The 20,531-nt window shown below is 39.7% G+C and overlaps 1 protein-coding gene across 1 annotated transcript in view; it reads right to left on the bottom strand.

The window, feature by feature from the left end:
• Positions 1-5,311, bottom strand: part of ripor1 (RHO family interacting cell polarization regulator 1) — an 86,382-nt gene extending 81,071 nt beyond the window's left edge. The window contains exon 1 of the mRNA XM_056386530.1: positions 5,094-5,311. The gene's annotated coding sequence lies outside the window, so the exon portion shown is untranslated. The remainder of the gene's footprint in view (positions 1-5,093) is intronic.
• Between the last annotated feature and the right edge of the window lie 15,220 nt (positions 5,312-20,531).

Below are 20,531 nucleotides of genomic sequence, written 5' to 3'. Positions count from 1 at the left end.
TCATCTTTACTAATTAACAATTCAATTCACCGAGTAGCTCAGAGGCTACAGGCAGCTACAGGCGTCTTTTAAGATGACATGTTTTCTTGCGTGTTACTCAATGCATGATTGACATTTGGAAATTAATCAATACACCTTAAATGTCAATATGACAACTTTGACCATTTCATTTGTTTTTATTAGCTCTTCATGACATACGCTTTAGTGATGATCAGATCCTCAAGCTCTTAAAAATGTAGATCAAGCTGCAGATAACATGGGTCTGAGTTGCTTCTTCCACTCAAGGTAATAAAATCTGAAATGTGTCCAAACACTTCACTGAAGATGGGGCAGGTTGAATGACTTTTTCCTTTATGTTTTCCATTTCTCTCACTGCACTTTCTTCTCGCTTCTTTCCTCCGGAAACAAGGTAAACCAGCGCTGTCTAAAAAGCATAGAGTGAGTGACCCGCAGTGGCTGGAGAGATAATGATAAATATAAATATATACGGTACCCTGCTAACATGTTGTTTCTTTTGACTATGACTGTTCCGCAACCTTAACCGCATGTTTATTACTGTAACCATGACAACGAAGGTCCTCTAGGCTCGAGAAAGTACTTATTTCAACCCAGGATCTTTTCCTAAACCTAACCAAATTGTGACTGTTCCAGGACCCACCAGCTAGAGTTAATCCAGAATCCAAACATGTTCCAGACCACAACATACAACTTTTATTTCTGAAAAACTAAACCTGCTATACACCAGGATCTATCTGAAGAGCAAAAGTCATTCACTCTCATTATAAATTTAACAGCCCACACTGGCATGTGTGTGTGCATGTGTATATATAAGTGTGTATGTCCATGTTGGAGAGTTTGTGTGTGTTAATGGGCTGTTTGGACAGTTTTTCAAGGGAGTCTGCCCCACCACAGGAAGTCATTAACTTCAAAAGGACTTTGGCTAAGACACCCAGGACACTGGGTAAACTGCCTCAGAGCTAGTTCATTGTCTATCAACACATGTACATACACAATATTTAAATAAAGCAGAAAACAGAAAAATAAAGATAAAAAAGTCGCACTCAAAGGCAAAGGGGAAAGCCCACTATCATTATTCTCAGTGTTGAAATCAGTTCCAGAAGTCCAAGCCCTGCCCCCACTTCTGCTGTCAGACCACAAATGAACCACATCAGACTTTGGTTTTCAAGCAGCAGTCTGAAAGTGTTTGAGTTTGATCGGCAGCTTTCACATCAGCATCAATGAACAAAGTGGACAAACTCACCAGTGTGGCTCCTGGGGAAAAACTTTGTCCTTGGGCTCCTACTCTCCCCCACTATACATGACAGTTTAATTATTTCCCAAAGTAACCTTTAACGTACGTCCACACTGGTACATTTTCATTTCAAATCGCATCTCTTTTGCTACGTTTCCTCCTCCCGTTCAAACGACATTTTGAGCAACGAAAACGACTCAGCCTGGACTTCCAGTAGTGACTACAACATGATAATGAATTACAGTGTTAGTGGCCTTGTTGTCTTTGCTAGCAGCTGCTGTTCAGTTAAATTCTGTATTTTATATATAATGCTACAACCGCCTACATGAACAAGAGGTGAGCTATTATTCAAGCAACCCATGTCCACCGGAGTTATCAGCCCAACATGGAGTACCGGTTTTGGGTGAGGCCAGGAAGAACCAGTGCCTGGTGGAATAATTTCATCAATGAAGTAATGCTTCCTGAAAACACATCTGAATGTGCAGATCGGCCGGTACCAGTCTAATATGTCGTCGTATTTGCTTTATGATGGCTTCCAATCTATATTTTCCACCGCCATGCTCACCTTATACTCATGTGTTACTTTAACCCTAACCCTCGTTTTAACCCCAACCTAACCCACGCAAAGAAATGTATGGTCTTTTTGCCACTTCGCCACATGTCAACTTGGGCATTCAAAATAATGAAAATAATTCTTGGTTGTAATCTTACAGTACTCCTTTGATGGTTTTCTCTGAGTTGATTACTTGGCACAGAGAAATGAAAGCAATTAGATAAAAACAAACCAACACAGTTAAGGTCTGTCTACAAGGCGGGGGCCACAAAATGGAGATGTTATAGTTGATATTTAACATGAGTGGCGAAAATTTGTGATTAATTAAACTATATAAGACCAGCTGATATGGAGTAAACCAGGGGCTTTTGGGCCCTTGGGTGTCTGGGGCCTCTGGGCAGCTGCCTGTTTTTCCTGGTTGGTAATTCTGCCTCATTCACCAGTTTGTTTGACCGCACTCAACAGGTTAGCTGCAAAAGCACCTTTGATCTCCTGCTGGGAGCCTGCTATGTTTGGGGTGGCACTAATTCAATGGACTAATGTGTTTCATTTAGAACAGTGACTATCAAAAGTGACCAAATTCACCAATTCACTAAACCAGACCATGTAAGCCAGTCGTAGCTACCTGGAGTATGTCATGATGACACGCTTCACCTCTGTTTTCACAATTAAATTCCTTCTGTCAAACACCCCCCACAGCCTCAGTGTCCAGATGGGTTGAGATGTGACGGCCACAGTGCAAGATGCATCATTTTCACCAAACCATTCAGTGAGCTCCGTCACCTGTACAGACGCATCTGTCACTGTATTCACTCTGTTTCAAAATATAATCAAAATCACAATGTGGCCAAATGTAATATCCAAAGAGCTGAAATGTTTTTGATGAAGGTAAAATGTGTCACATTGTTGTGCATTGTTAGCACCATCAGTGTTGTGGTGCTACAGAGACGCCTCGGGCAAAAAATCAGATTCTCCAGACGTACAGGAACTTGATTGTTTGGTGCAAGACCAACAAAAATCACATCATCGTCATCATTTTTTTTTCCGGAAAATGCAAAACCATAATTCCAACTGACATCACAATAAAATAAAACTTTAAAACAATAATCAAACAATATGATTTTTTTGCATATCATGCAGCCTTAGTTTCTATATATTTCATCTGTCATCCAAGCTGTGAACTTCTATCTTGGTTAGTCCAAATGCACAGTATGTATCTCTATCATTACAGTAATACAACAGAATACCACCTTAGGAAGTTCTTCATGAATGAGTCATCTGAGACTGACTGCCATCCTTAATTTTCATTCTCACTTTCAGTTTCAATCGTTGGACTAAAAGATGAAACTGAATTTGAAAAGTGAATTTGCCAGAGAAGCTGTCTGAGCTACTGCTCCTCGAGCTGTGGGGTTGAGCCAGTACATGGCAAACATGCCTGATAATGTCACCTTGTCCGTCTTGAAAAACCTTTTCCAGATTTGACAATTTTTATTGCATCACAGCCAAAATATGCTGAAAGTGTAATGTGCACAAAGATAATGTTCCATCCTACTTTGTGAATGAACACAATAAAAGTTGAATGACATGAGAATCAAATGAGTGAGTACAGTGTCTGCCCTCTGCTCTGTATCTGTTTCACCCACTTGTTAGCTCAGGCCTGATCATTAGCTGAATTAGGTCTTATAACAGTGAGAGCCCTGAAACAGCACAATGGCCGTTCTGTTCGCTTGGCTGTGAGAGAGCGGCACACACAGAGAGTGCTCGTGGTTTCCAAGCAGTATTCCCATAGTCAGCCTGACCGGGTTTGTTTTTGTCACCTATTACAGCAACATTTGGGTTCCATGACCTTCCTCCTTTGGAAATGTGTGTGTGTGTGTGTGTGTTTCTGCAGGCAGAGAGCTACTACAGTATGTGCTGTGTTTCAAAGTTATGCCAGGAATGCTGTCACTCCATCTGGAGACTGACATCTTGTCAGGTGTCATAACAATATGGATGGGGGAATGCAGAAGGCCTGCGAATTAGTGGGGGCTGCATGATATGCAATAAATAAATAAAAAAATCATATTGTGATCATTTTGTCAGATATTGCGGTTTCAGTGTGAATGGTTGTTTTTGCATTTAATTTTCACTGAAAAAAGTTACAGATGATGGTGATGGGATTTTTGTTGGTCTAGTAGGCTGCAAAACAATCATGTTCCTTTATATCTGCAGAATATGATTTGTAGGCCAGGGCATCTCTGTAGCACCACAACACATATGGGGCTAACAATGCTCAACAATGTGACACATTTGAACCTTTATTAAAGAAATTGCAGCTCCTGTGATTTGGATATTACACTTGGCCATATTGCGATTTTGATTATATTTCTATTGACTGCTCAATTAATTTAGTCTACAAATGTCAATGTTTATGACAAAGCCCATCACTAGATACCAGAGCCAAAGTGATACAACAGTCCAAAACATTTGACATTTCATTTAAAATGATATAAAATGACAAAAAACATAGCAAATCTGCTGGAACTAGAAGATATGTATAGCAGTTTTTTAAACTGATAATTCAATTCATGTTTAAAATAATCACCTGATGTAATTCACCATCAGTGTTTGTACTTGGTGCGTCTTTCTAAGGAAATGCTGCATTTCTTAAGATAGTATTTCATCAGCCCTCTGTATTTAAACTGTGAGGGGAAAACTGGCAGTAACCAGCTCTTTGTAGATAAACATGACCCAACTGAATTCATTAGAACGAAAGCTTTGGTGATGAAGAATCCGGTCTCTACCTCACCTCCCGTCTCAAACACACACCAGCACTTTGTCTATTTCCAGTCCAGTGCCAAACATTCACATTCATGTAAGTGACACTGACTTCAAGTCAAAACCTTCGAAAACTTGGCAATACAGCGTGACGAGGACTGTACGGGGTTTCTGCTGAAGCCCGCCGTCAGAACACCGCAGAATGTTCTGCAACAAGCTAAACACCGAGCTGATGTGACAGTGAGGCTGGAGCTCAGTCCTGCAGAATTAAGAGATTTGTCAACAGGGTTTGGCACGGCCGGTGTCTCCATGCAGGAGAGACCTGGACATGTTGATTGACAGGACGAGACTGCAGCAGTTAGAGAACCGCGTCTACATAAGACAGAGAAGATGTCCCGGGCTAATGCTGTAGCTAAACCCCCCGACCACAAACAGGAGGTTAAGCTAGTTCGATGTAAGGACAGGTAAAACAACAAACAAACAAACAAACAAACAAACAAACAAACAAACAAGCCATTTGAATCAACGTACATGTTTGCTGCGTTGTCCTGGCTCTCCTCACCCAGCTGACTCAAATCTTCCTTTATCCAAATAAGAAACCCGGCGGCTCCTGACAGGAACTAACAGGCAGTCTTCTCCCGGTCCATCAGGCTCCTGTTAGCAGGGTCCTGTCTGGTAAAACAAAAAGATCCAGGAGGCTGGTTCAGAGAGCAGCTTTCCTCCATGCAGCCAGCAGCCAGGGCTCACTTCACAAGCGTCAAGCTTTCCGTAATCACTGTGAACACTTCCGGTCGGCTCTTTCAAATTCAAACACCGCTCATGCGATCTACATGTTAAACCGCTATACTGTGGTTCACCTCACATCCGGTCAGCACGACCTCAGTTTCACTATTTGGCAAATGGTTTAATGTGATTTGTAAAGTCCAATATCCAGTGATATGACGAGGTGGGTCTACTTTATGATATGATTTTAAGGTTCTGGATTAACTAGAACAAGTGGCGGTTAGGGTTACATCCCTGTTTGTCCTGAGTGATATAAAATATTAACCACTGTGTAAAGTTTTGTCAAAATTGATGAGTGAAGTCTTGAGTAATGGCTAAAAAGTGTTTTGTGAGGTCACCTTGACCTTTGACCCCCAAAATCGAATCAGTTCATCCTTGAGTTCTAGTGAATGTCTGTGCCAAATTTGAAGGGATTCCCTTAAGGAGTTCTCGAGATATCATATTCACGAGGCCAAAATCACGTATGCCTCAATATGCCAATAGCTCTGTCAGCGGTGCAGAGGCATAAAAATGCTCAACATTATTTTTATAGTCCCCATTATCTCAGCTGATATTAAGCTTTAAAGCACCACACCACAGATTTCCACACAACAAACCATAGAAACACTGTTCAAAATGTACAGAAATGTGGAGGAACTCTGGGTTAAAAGGAGACCAGCAAATAATCTTTACTGCAGGGTCTCCTTGCAGGTTACTGCGACATTGCCACAGAATCTTAAATATAACACTCAAACATAAAACAACACATTTCTTTATAATTGTGTTACATGAAGTAGTAATGAAGACAGAGTTATATTTTTTAAGATGAATTTGTTTATGCTTGCTCTGACTATGGATCCATTAAACAAGAAGTGTTTTTATGGTTGCCCTTACCCTAAGAAACAGTAAAATATGAAAGGTGGTCTTAGTGCAAGTGTCCATGTGCCTTTTCATCAAAGGCATTTCCCATATTCACTAGCTGTCTGAAAAGAAGATAACATTTATTATGTGTGATTTATTTTCTCTATTCATTCTTGTGAAATTGAATGTTTTTTTTGTCTTTACTTGACTTTGCTGGAGAAGCATCAACAGAACAGGGGTGTTAAAAAGGACTCTTCCCCTCCGGTTGTACTGGATCGCCATCTGCTGGACATTTGAAATCATGTGGAGCTGCAGTCACTTCTATGTGGATCAGTTGGTCAGTTCAGTTGAAGTGCATACTACCTTGTTCCTGCATGTGCTTTATCTATATGCATGGAGTAAGTAAGTGACAGCTACTCAGTTAATAGCAGTGGTGTAGAACATTATGAAGTTGTAAGTATAATGTTTATTTATTGTCTATATGACTGTATAGAGAGGAAATCTCTCTAAAATGTCAGATGGTAATCATCATGTAATACTAAATCATATATTTCTTCACTGCATGAGCGCTGTGCACTGAGAACACGACAGGTTTCAGTGTAATAGACAGCCATGGCTGGATGAACCTGTTAGCTGGCCCTCAGGGAAGACATGCTGTTGGGCCCCAGTTTATATTCTGCCTCCAAGTATTTCATCATCTCAGTGGTACTTGTTGTCTCAGGTACCACTGAGATGAGTAAGCCTGATGACTGTTGTTGGACACTTAGCTGCTGAGGAACATTTGTGCACCTTAGATTCATAATGGTACAATATAATAGTAACTGTAATAACTTTATTTATATTGCACTTTTCTACACAAAGTTAAAAAGTGCTAGTGCCAAAAGAAAAGCGCAAACAGAGTAAAAATGCTAATTAAATAAATTAGAAGAAGAATTAAAAGTACAACACAGAATGTAGCAGTGAAACAATGAGGAGCAAAGAAAAATAAGAACAGAACAGGATACAGAGCAAATTTAGGAAAAGGCTATTGGATAAAAAGTCAGTTTTAAGATGAGATGAGATAAGATGGTCAAAGCAAAGTGGATAGTATAAAAAGAACTGCAAAATGAAAATATCAAATACTAAAAATTTACAAAAGATGAATAATAGAATGATAATATAGCAATATAGTATGTACAGATAGATAAAAAATATGGTAAAATATGTCACAAAAAATAGAACCATAACCATAAGGAATATTGTACAGTTGGTGTGTTTTAATTATTAGAACATCGTGAGTTTGTCAGTTCTTGGTGTGTGCGTGTGTGTGTGTGCGTGTGTGTGTGTGTGTGTGGTCTACTGAGAGCAGTGTTTGTCAGTCTGACAGCAGCAGAAGTGATTAACAAGTGATTTGCAGAGTTGTCTAGCCTGACACACTCCAACACTGAGGGCCGCAGACTGAGAAGGCCTGGTCTCCTGGGGTAACAAGATAGGAGACATCCGACTAAGGATCTCAAGCTGTGGCTCAAAAGGGATTAACATATCATTAATATAACTCAAAGCCAGTCATTCTATGCTTCTGATAACATCTGGAACATGAATAAAAACTCATGTTAAAATCATGTAAACGTCGGCTTTAATACACTTGTTACTACACTGCTAAAGACTTGGTACTCTCCTTGACTCCTCTCTCGCTCTGATCCTCTCCTCCACCAGCACCTTCCAATTGTGACTGAGAACTAGGCCTACTGTCAGTCCTGACACATTAACCGTATCTCGTCAGTAACATGAGTTAACTTTTAGAAGAGCTAATGATGTCTGAACTTTCTGAACTTTCATCTGTCCTCGCGATTCTCCTCCTCACAAACTCTCTTTTTAAAATAATCTATGATTTGAGACATTTCTGCAAAAAAAAAAACTTACACGATGGGATGTAACGTTAATTTAGGAAAACTTTTCAAGAAGCGAGGTGTAAAAGAGATAATTTTCACTTGTTTGAAGAGCTGCAAAATCAGGTGGCCGCCTCCTTCCGCAGGCAGAAAATCCAGCATGTTCATATTCTTCTTCTTTGGCAATTTCGGATGGCTCTGCCTGATGCATGGATTACAATACAGCAAATCCACTGAGTACCAAGAATACAAGTAGGCCTACTAGAATTTTGTCGGGAGGCGGAGGCGGCACGAAATTTGACGGAGGCAATTCTCTATACAGGAAAAACCCTGTGCTAATTAGTGCCACAGGTGCTCAGCTCCGAGGCACTCCTCTACAGCTAGATTAGCTGAGAGGAGTGCCCCGAGGCTCTCTGTATAGAGAATTGCCTCCGTCAAATTTCGTGCCGCCTCCGCCTCCCGACAAAATTCTAGTAGGCCTACTTGTATTCTTGGTACTCTGTTTCGGGTTTATTATTCTTCCGCCAAATTTTGGCGCGTAACTCGTCCCGCAGCTTTGAGAAAACCCCGGTAATATATACATAAAAACGTGCGGCCTGATCCCGAAAGAGGTGCTATGACTTTTGGTGTTAAAATTCCAATTTTTCCCAAAGTTATTCCCAAAAAACTGGGAATAAATAATGCATTAGGAATGCATTGGAATTTTCTTTAGAAACCCACCTTTTTTCTACAAAATTTCACCTTTTTTCTGAGTCACCCAGCTCTCTCATACCTGCACGTAGAAATGTGATTCAAACTATAAAACGGAGGAAAACTTCTGCTCTCTCAAAAAGACAGGAACTGTTTTTACATAACATGTAAACTTTTCAAACTGTGAGCACTCAAAGGAGGAGTGCAAATCACTTTTTCTTCAAAGTTAGAGTGAAAGCGTCAGTTGGCTAGAGTGCGTGAAGCAGTAAAAAAATAACCTTTATTTTTATTTTTAACTCGAGCTCGCGGCCAAACCGTAAAAAGGAGACAAATAATTCTTTCTGAAAATGTAGACATAGTTGTTGGGATTCATAAAATGTAACTTTGACAGGCAGGGTCTGCACAAAATTTAAACGGGGGTGCCGAGTCCGGCAGCAATACCTGTCTCACTCTCATTGACACCTAATGTAATCATCTTTTTTTTTCAAAAGAATCTCACTCTGTCTTCGCACTGAGCTTACTCACTCATTTTAAGGGATATCTGAATAAAATAGAGACTGTAGAAACTTCTGGCTTCAGTGTCTGGCACGGTCTTTTCGGTTTATGAAAAGAAGTAACGGTTTTCTCATAATTTGCAGTTGTTTGAAGCCATGTAGAAGCCAAATTCTGGGCAGATTTTCACATTGCCATGGCAACGGCAGCTCCTGACCTGTGTGCGTGCGTGCGTGCGCCTAGCAACCAGATTACCAACTCTCCAAGCTCCGCTAGCTTTACATTAGCCGCATGTTAGGTCTTAAATTACATTTAGTTAGGTCTTAAATATGTAAGTCTATTTACTGCTTCCTTCGTTGCTTTTTTTTTTGTTTTGTTAAATGAGTGAATGAAGTTGTGACGGTCTCCGCTGAGACAGAGGAGAGGAGAAGCTACTAGCCCTCTCTCGCTGTCACTTCTAGTCGCGTTGCTCTCCTCCCCAGTAATGTTAAATTTAGCACAGAAAAAAACATAATAGTGGTAATTTAAATAGCGGTTCATGGGATTTATTAACCCTCAGGGGTCCCTCTGTCCTTTTTTGGACATTTTCTTCACTTTTCTTTTTTGATTTGCTGATCATTTTGGCTGTGTTACAGCTGAAGGTATGGATTTCTGCAAGAAAGTGTCTTTTTTGACATATTTTTAAAATCTAATGTCAGTTACTGTTACAGGTCTATTATACACTGGTAACACATTTTGTACCCTCTGGGGTTCCTCGCGTCCAAAAAAGGACACACAAAGAAAATGCTATAAAATCATCATATATCAATATTTTTTTCTGCTTTTTTTTGCATACATCTCTTAAACCCCTTCAGTTCTGCTCAAACCTACCAAATGTTTATTAGTTTTCAGGATTTTAACCCTTTAAATGCCTGTTTGAAGACATGTTGCTTCTTGTTTTATTAAAAAAAACAACACAGAATATGAGATATTTCCCACATAATACATGATGGAGGGATGTGACATTGTTTTATATCAGAGTCTTTGATATCAAGACATTTCTCAAAACCAGAATATGATCAGGGTGACTTTTGAACACTGGAAATAAATCATGTACTCATCCCGGCAGTAGCCCCCGTGGCACTCAAAATTTCCCTGGAATTTTCTAGTTGCTAACTATGCTGCTCAGCAAGCCTGCCTAACTAGCCTTGGGGATGCTACAAACACATACTGTGGGTGGGGGAACTAGAGTCCCAAGTCTACCAGCTGAGGGAGGAAGTGACCAAGCTCAACCAGAAGGCAGAAGACTTGGTGGGAAGACAACTTCACTTCAATATCCGAATCTTAGGGGTAAAGGAAAAGTTTAAGTTGGGCTTTCTCCCTGCTAACTCCGTGGCTAAGCTACTAGTTTTGGACCCTGACACAATGCCAGCACTGGACTAGGAACATTGCATCTTACAGCCAGCACCCACAAGGACGGCAGGCCAGGGCCTTCATTGTGAAATTTCATTATTATCAAGAGAAACTTGAAGTGCTAAGGAGAGCAGCAAGGATGAGCCAACTAACTTATAATGGGGATAAAATCATGATTTCCCGAACCTGCCGCACACAGTGGTGAAACGCAGAGGTGCATTCAGAGAGGTAAAAAAGCTCCTGCACAACTACCAGGGTGTGAGATTTGGTATGTTTTATTCAGCAAGCCCCACATCTCATCTTCTCATGGAGAGAAAATTTTCACAGACCCAAACGTTGACAAAGCCCATGTTATGGAAAACCTTCTCCCGGAATGGAGTCGTCTGAATAACTGATAAGTGCTTTTTATCAATCTACCGGATAACTGTAATTATAGTATGGCCCTGCACAGGCTGTGAAATGAATACAAGGTCTGGTCCAGGAAACGGTGTGAACCTGACGCCACAGCTCACCACACAGTGTTTGGAACTACGCTTAATTTGATCCTGCCCTAATACTTAAAGGAAAAAGGACAGGAAGATGATGTATCTGAGCAATGGACAGTGATGGACTGTTATATGTTCTGTTTCTACATGGTGTTCCCTGCATATAACTGTGTTCGAATAGTTCATGTTGACACGATGTTTATCAATGCTAATATTAAGAATGTGTAGGATTTAGACTTTTACTTTGTTGTTCTCTGCTAAGAGCAATTCAAGTAGTTGAGTTTAAGGAGGATAAGTGCAGAGTAGCAGACCCTCGTTAGCATGTTGAGTCATAGCTCATCTAGGGGGTGGGTGCGGGTCATCTCCTGTTTTGGGGGAGATGTGCCAAGGTATAAGTGTCACATACACAGATTAGTTTGGTCACCTTTTGTATGTTCTTTTTTTCCTCTCCTCCTTTTCAGCTGTGTTATTGTACCTTTGATTTGAATCATGTTTTACTTAGCACTCACATTCCCTTATGTGACTTAATTTTTCCTAACTAACCAGTTATGGCTATCTCCAATAATCTGATCGGTAATACAATGTCCTCCTCTATTACTTGTATTACTTGGAATATTAAAGGGCTAAATAATGCAGTTAAACACAATAGAATATTTACACATCTTCAGACTTTTAAACCAGATATCTTATTCCTTCAAGAAACTCACCTTCAGATTACAGAACATGTCAAATTAAAGAAGAACCGGATAACTCAGACTTACCATTCAAGCTTTAATTCAAGAGCTAGGGGAGTCGCGATACAGAATGTGTATAGGGATGAATATGTTAGGTTTATCTCTACCAATATCATCTCAGATATTTATGGCCATTTTGTAATAGTTACTGGGAAACTTTTTAACACACCTGTCATTTTGGCCAATGTTTAAGCCCCAAATTGGGACGATTCCCAATTTTTCCCAAAACTATTGAGGACATTGCCTGACCTTAATAAATCGCTATTGGTAATTTCAATAGTGTCCTAGGTCCAACTCTGGACAGGTCAAAAACCAGACAATCTATCTCAATCTCCAAATTGGCCACAGTAATTAAATCATTTATTCAGATTCTTCAAATAATGTTTCAGATCCACTGTGCGCGATTGACCCAACTTCTAAACATTCCTCCTTTTTTCACCAGTACACCATTTATATTCAAGGATTAACTACTTTCTGCTAGGTGATGCACTTATTCCAAAAGTTACATCCTATAGATACCATGCTGTTGTAATATCAGACCATTCCCCTGTTCAAATGAATATCTCCTTTTCAGACTGTCATGAACAGCAGCGAGTGTGGAGATTTGATCCATCATTGCTGTCAGATGAAGACCTCCTCAAAGCCTTGGCTGAGGGATGCCTTACCTGGCTGGCTTAAGGACTTCATAAATACCAGCCAGTATTCAAGTCTGCTCACCTTCAGTTTGTTAGCATTGGGCTTACTATTTTTCCAGCCTGTCTTCTGCCCAGCTAGCTCACAGCCTGGTAGCCTCCAACTAGTTTCCCAGTCAGCTAGCACAACCTTCCTCCCAGTCCATGCGGCTAGCTTTCGGCCTGCTAGTCTTCAGCATGGTAGTCCTCAGCCTGCCTCCCAGTATGCTAGCCTCCAGCCTACAGCCAGTACACATGATCAGCAGCCACAGCCTCTGCTAGCCTCCATCAGTTTCCCTGTTGACCAGCAGTGATAATGTATGTTATGATTTTGCATTATACAGTTGAAACTGAATTGAACTGAAAGGTAAAAAAGTAAAATACTTGAGTTAAGAAATACTTTTACATAAGTACATAAAAAATACAATACAAGAGTAAATGCAATTCATTACTAAACCTCTGCCTAGATGAAATCCTGTAGGCGTAAGTATTGCAACCACCTCCTTAAAGACACTGAAAAATATATATAAAAAAATATAGATTTTATGTAGTTTAGTTTCATACAAAATTCTGTAACTTATAACAAAATATGTAAACATCAAAAACAAGACCCACATACACAATATTAAGTCTTCAGTCAGCGTTGCACAGCTCGACCTGATACATGTCCTTTTTTTGAGTCCACCTTTCCCCAAATCTGTAGGCTACTGATTCTCATTCTGTAATTAGTTTTTTGGATTAAAATTGTGAAGATTGTTTTAATTCTTCCATGAACCTTTGCATAGAGATAAGAGATAATAATCAAAAATTAGTGTCCTTTTGTGTTTTAGTTTGGACCAGTTCTGAGTTCTGAGTCACTACATGATCAACACAGTCAGTATATTTACCTCAACATTATGGAGAGTTGCCAGAAGATGGCAGCCAAGGATCACAATGATCACAACTCCACCTGCAGATTTTTCTCAGTCTCCACTGTGGACTGGTGCATGGTACAGGGAAACAGCTTTTATCTATCCATCAGCACAAGAGCTGTATCCTGTGTGACAGCGCTGAGACCTTATGCACTTTAACCATTAAGGACTAGACTGTACTATTTGCACCTTACTATCTTTGTATTTGTTTGGTTTGTTTTTATTTTGTCTGTTATTTGTGTACATCATCACTCTGAAGGAACACAATTTTGTTTTCATATTGAGTAATGTAATGTATATGGAGAGAATTTAGGAAAATTCCACATGGAACCTCAAACCATTCCCCAGAACTTTACATCTGTAAAGATTCAGGAACTCCTTGTGCCACTGTCTGCTTTATTTCATCGTTGGCTTACTGCTGGAATTTTTTTGCTTCTCACTTAAAATTCACGAGATATGACATCTCTATTCTGCTGAGGGTATCAACTCATCATATTCAGATCATATTCTTCATATATTTATAATCTAAAATGTTTTTACCCTGATTGTCCACACTGTAAATCCACTGTTGTTCGATTCTGTACATCTATTGTATGTCCTCTATTGCTCCTCAAGAGGCTTCTTTTTCCATTTTTTTTTCCTCGGCCGATTTGTGGGTCTACAATGTTATACTGCTGTACTGGATTGTTCAGGCCCTTGAAGCAAATTTGTGATTTGTCATATGGGCCTATAACACAGGATTTAACTTGCCCTGGATCAGAATCACCTAATCCCTAAGAACAATTTATGGGAAACATGATGGAGCAGTGACAGTGAGCTGAAGAGAAATTGGAAGAGTGGATGCCTGATCCCGAAGAAGAGGCTGGGGAAAATGACCTCACCACAGAACTTGAGATGTCACCTCGTTCCATTCCTCCATTAACTGTATGTAATTAATGTTCTGTATATGTGTGGACTCGGTCAGTATGTAATTAATGTGCTGATATAAATAGAACTGCTGTTTGCCTATAATTACTGTATACTGGTGGTCCAGTGTGGGCTTTACTTGTTGTGTGTGTGTCTGTCTGTGCGTGTGTGTAATAAAAGGCTTGGTCTGTCCACTGTCTATCAGATGATGTCATAATGATGTCACATTGTTGACAATGAGAGGAGAGGAGAGGAGAGGAGAGGACAGAATGGGAAGAGTGTAGGACAGGAGGCACCTTCTTCTCAGGTTGTCTGTATTTACTGTTCACATGAAGGTAGATGTGTTGACTGTGTAATCACTGTGCACTAGTGTGTGTGTGAGAGAGCGCGTGTGCTGAGGTGTCAAAATGCCCTTCCCCGTACATTATTGAAATGTGTAGAGTTACTAATTGCTGTATACATAGTCTGAACATACAGCGAGGAACCACAAAGCTTCTGCTGCACCTCGCCGTGTTTCCCATGTACTGTAGTTTTATTTTGGTGTCACTCACCTCTCCTCTAGTTTCAGATCCCTTCTGTCTGCTCTTGTGGGTTTCCTGCCGCTATGATTGTCTGATTGGTTTCACCAGTGTCTCACTGTCTTCCTCCTCCACTGTATTTTGTCTCTGTTCCTTGTTACGAGCGTTCCAGCCTTTCACCTAATGTTGTTCTTTTTTTTTTTGTTCTTTGTCTAGTTCTATTGACCTCACTTTTTTCCTAGCCCTTTTCTATTTGTTTTTGTGTACACATGTACCAACTTGTTTCCAAATGGACAGATTTTTATGCCTCTGCGCTCGCGACAGTCAGAGCCAGAGGTATATTGTTTTCAGGTTGTCTGTCTGTCCCTCTGTCCCATTCTCATGGACACAATATCTCATTAACGACTTGAGGGAATTTCTTCAAATTTGGCACAAACATTCACTTGGACTCAAGGACAAACTGATTAGATTTTGGTGGCTAAAGGTCAAATGTCAAGGTCAGTGTGACCATACAAAACACTTTTTAGCCATTACTCAAGACTTCACACAGCAAATATGACAACATGTCGCACAAATGCTTCATATTTTCTATGACTCTGGATAAACAGGGATGTAATCTGAAACTAGTCTGAGTGGAGGAGGCAGACAACCACCAGGAGGTGATTCTAACCCAGTAACTGTCTCCTGTGTGAGTCCTTTGCCTTGTGGTTTAATGGTTGTTTCAGCAGTACTTTTAGCTAGGTGTTCCTAATAAACTACCAACTGAGTATATGTGTGTGTGTGTGTGTGTGTGTGTGTGTGTGTGTGTGTATGTGTGCGCCTGTGTTGACAGAGCGAGTGAGAAGCCGTCTTCTCAAAACTGGCTGCAATGTCGAGATGTCACCTCGGTGTCACTTCATGCCAGTGTAGATGTTCTTGTCTGTAATTATACTGTAAACCAGAATGAGACACACACACACATTTAGGGACCCGCTCACATTTAATTTTCTTATTCTGTATGAAATTTACACAGACCTTGTTTCACCGGGGGAATTGTTTTGGAAAAAAAAGACATTTAAACTACTTGAAATACAGAGTTTATCTCGCTGCTGAGTATCAGTGGCAGGGGTTTCCGGGTATTAAGATATCATGTACCAGTTAATCAAAGGATCAGGGTACCAGAGTATGGGGCAGTGGCAGGCTCTCCAAAAAAATATATATATTTATATATACAGTATATATATACATACATGGTTTTAACACAAATCTACTGCACAGTACAAATATGAGCGCTATAACAGCCAACACTGTCCCAACATGAAGAGATCAGGGCTGTTTAAACAGGTCATGGTGCTGAAATGAAGTCAAATTCACTTATAACATGAATAACACTGGTAACTAATATAATTTGGCCAGAACAGATTTGTTAAAACATCAGTAGTTTCATAGTTTCAGTTAGACCACTGTCTTTGTGTGTGAACCAATCACCAAACAATCTTAATATAAACTGCTGTAACTCAGTGGAAATTATGACATCTGCCCTCACAGATTCAACAGTTCTATAAATAAGTGTCATTCTTAATTAATTAAAAGTTTCATACTCTTCAATACATTTACACTCTGTAATTAGCGCTCTATATAACAGTCCACCATTCCTGTGTTGGATCAAGTTGCCCGCCACACTCGAGGCGTTCACAGGATAGGCTGCAGCGTGTAATCTAGTGTCACTGCTTGTATCAGTTACTGCTAATGCAAACCCAATGGTTTTTACTGCTGCTGATGAAATGAAGCGGTCACAGAAAGACAGTTTGTCCAAAATGTGTCTACAAGAGAACAATGGTCAGTTTTGTGTGAGCGGATCATTTCCCATTTCTGGAGTGATGGAACTTGAAGAGGCTGCTAGATAAATAAGGTGAAAGGCTGCTCACCTCCAACTTAGCAAGGTAGCCAACTCTTTTTTCCCATGCTCTCTGTGGAAAACTACTCAGGCTGTGTGCCGCATGAAATCAGACAGCTGCAGTTCTTATTGACTGACTTCATTAAAACAACAGGAGTTTGTTTGGCTGCGCTTTAAACAGATACGGTAGCTATTTCTGACAGTGTCTGCTTTAGTGTGAAACCCAACTGCATGGAGGATCAGGGATGCCCCAGGAAAAGTAATAAAGCATTTCCTTTATTTCATGTTTTAATAGGCTTTAAAAAAGGAATTGTAAAATTAGGTTATAATTAAACTATTATAGTCTCTATAGTTTCTGTGACACTCTACGCCTTCAGTGCTGCTAAAACCCACTGGATAGTACTTTAACCAATCAAAGAGCTTAACACATCCCATGGCCAATCGGATAGTTTAGCCTGGTTTTACCAGCACTGAAGGCCCACAGTGTCACAGAAAGGCTAAATGGAGAAGCTAAATGACTAAGCTAATCGATTAGCTAATAAAGACAGGAAAGGCAGCTGGAAAAAGGAAATGGCCATTGAAGAGGGAATCCAGGTATGAATTCCCATTTTTAAAATGCCTTTCAAATAGTTTTTCAAATTCTATTATTTATTCATGAATTTATAAAAGTGTTTCCAAATGATTTATTTAATGAGAATTGTTTTTGTTATATATATAATTAATATGATATTATTAACATGATATATTTAAGTGAATATAAATAATGTTTTTTAGAAGATATTTATAGAAATTCCAACAAAGACATACATTTTTCTTCACATGCTTCAACTTTCAGTGTTTGATAACAAAGGCTTTGTTCATGCAAGCTACCAGACAGGAAAGACAGTTAAACGTCATAGTGAATCAAGTCTGGGATAATGACTCAAAATGAACATATACTGTGTTTTGAGCAAGCACTGACAGAATCTGAAATAAAATCACATTTACACTCTTATTCCTTGAATTTTCAGTTTTTACAATTCCTATTTCAATGCCTAATGTCTGAAATATGAGATTAAGGAAACTTTTCCTGTGACATCCCTGGTCCTACATACATTTGTTGATACCTTGGTAACCACAGGTGTTGATGTTGTTAAAGACCCCTAAAGACACAATTGAAGATAGGCTATAAAAGAGTTTAATCAAAAAATTCTGGAGGTTTCAAGTTTCCACTTGCCACCAAGTTGCATATTGGACCACGATTGGCTTCCAAACTAGTCTTAGTATCACAAAATCACACTTCTTAAACTCAGAAAGAGCCTTCAGGTGTCAGTGTCAAACCCTGCACAAACATCATTCTGCACAGTGAGAATATTTAATACAAATATCCACCTGATATAACGCTGAACTAGGGAGACTTTACGGATTATGCCTTTAAAGTAATGGGTAGACTATCAGGGTATCAGGGTTCTTTGCATGTCATGTGGTAATCATGATGAGCTGCATATTTTTGTCTGGGTGTGTTTGTCTTTTCTTTTCGGCTTTTACCTCACAGCTGGGTGAGCTAATCATGGTCCCTGCTAAATTGTTTAATGCAATTATAGAAGGTTGTGATTGTTTTAAGGCCACTGATATACTCTTGTTTTCTTCAAGTGGGCGTTAATGCTGAACACTTTTCTACTCAATTAGTATTGACTCAGTCAATCTTTCGTGTCTTTTCATCACATGAAGAGAGTATCATTTTAGAATGGGAACCCTCCAGAGCATGTGTGGTTAATAAAGTTGTTGAATGAACCACTCTGACATCTTGAAGAAAAAAAAAAGCTTCCACACACAGAGATTGCTGGTGAGCTCTTCACATAAAATCGTTTCTCTGTAAATCCATCTCAAACTGGAAGATGGCCTCTGTCATAAAATGAAAAACCCCGACATCTTCAGAGGCAATTACAGTCTAACATCATGTAAGATATCTAATACACCATCACATGTTGACCGGGGAGTGATGAGCCTCTTAAAAGCTTGAATCAGTGTTAGACCTGCTCAAGAATCACTGTTCCACTTGGAACCCCAAAACTCATCATTTTGCCCACTGTGCTGCTGTATGTTGCCAGCTGGACTTCTTCAAGAACCTCAAGTCCAGTTGCCTTCGTATTACGATTAATAAAACCAGCACCTGGATGGCTGAGACATACCCCACTGTGTCCACATGAGGGTGTCCCACTCTCACTGTGAACACACTGTTACGTTTTACTTTAAAGGCACACTAAGTTGTTTTCCCAGGCGAGCTTCTCAGAGCTTTTTAAAGAAAACACAAACCCAAATCAAACAAAGTAATTAGGCAAAATATTAAGTGGGTAAAATTGTTGATTTAAAACAAAGCAAGCAACCATCATCTGCTTATTGGTGAATAAGACAATCGGACACACCACAACCTGAATAGAACACATTCACCAATATGACAAGACTGACTGCATGTAGAGATACTGGGGGTGTGGCCAAACGCAGATGACGACAACAACAACAGCAACAATAATAATAATAATGATAATGAGAATAATATAATAATAATATTTTGAAATGCAGCATAGCTATGATAAAATGAATGTTTTGGGAAACACGGTCCTAATAGAGAAAACTCTATGTCCCATATATCAGCAGTAAAATGATGAGGTGAATGATATGAGGAAAATCAATATATGTCATTTCAATAGAGATGACATGCTGCAGACTAAACTCCAGGCCTATGTGGTGGTCTACATATTATTAAACATGGTATGTTTGTACCCATTAACAAACCTTGTTGGTAAATGAAAGGTATAAAAAATGATGTTGAATATTTAGCTCATATACCTGAAAAATGAATTATGACAGTCTAACGAGTGTTTAAACAGCTGTCTACCTGTGGTAGGAAAAACTGCTGTTAGTGTTTCCTGACTATGTTAAAGTTGTGACTGATGATCCCTGGTGATACTGTTGACAGTACTCAACTCTAGCTGCCTGAGTTAGCATTAGCTTCCTAGAGAGTTTTTCAGGTGATAAGCTTAAAACAACATGATACACTTACAGGTTTCACTGGTCGATTCTGAAACATGGTCACTTTTTCTCAGGTGTCAATCAACAAATAATGAACTGGCTGCTAACCAGAACCACATGTCAGCAAGACTTTATGTAGAGAAAGACTGAGTGCAACAAAACCACAGTTTATCTTTCCATACATGAAACTGACTCAGAGTGCTGTTAGCATTGCAGAGAGCGTCTCACCCACAGATGAGCTGAGGGTTTGATTTTGTTGTTTGGTCAACTCCCAGAATCAGATGTCATTAGGACAGTTGTTATATCAGCTTCTGACATTTCAAACCTGGGAAAACTTCATCCAGTTTGTTAAAAAAACAAAAACCTAGAACCGGAAAAATGTTCTTTTTTGAGGAAAAGCTTCCTGTTTAATTATTTAACCCGTCATTGTTTGAATGACATCATCATTCTCTTCTCCTCTGTGGCCTGAACTGAAACAGATGAAGAGGACTGAAGTAGCCTCCTACTCACTCACTCTTAGTCATGATGTTGTCACTGTCAGTGTTGAGCTCAGAGAAAGTCCACGGAGAGAGTGAGTGAAGTCTGTTTAGATTTGGAAGAGGGTCTTCATCTGCTGTCACTATTGATTGTGTGCTGAGGGTTTTTACCCTGTGATTTCTGCTCTTTATTTTGACCACACATTGTTCTCCAGACAGCAATCTGATTACAGCATTTGTCTGCACTCCGCCTCGCTACACAGAGCTTCAAAACACCTTTTCAACTCCAAGAAAAGCTCCAATCTGCCCCCGGCA

This window comes from Seriola aureovittata, chromosome 10 (assembly GCF_021018895.1).
Source record: "Seriola aureovittata isolate HTS-2021-v1 ecotype China chromosome 10, ASM2101889v1, whole genome shotgun sequence".
NCBI classification, from domain to species: domain Eukaryota; kingdom Metazoa; phylum Chordata; class Actinopteri; order Carangiformes; family Carangidae; genus Seriola; species Seriola aureovittata.
Note: the sequence above shows the minus strand (reverse complement) of the source record. Positions and strands in the feature narration are given on the sequence as shown.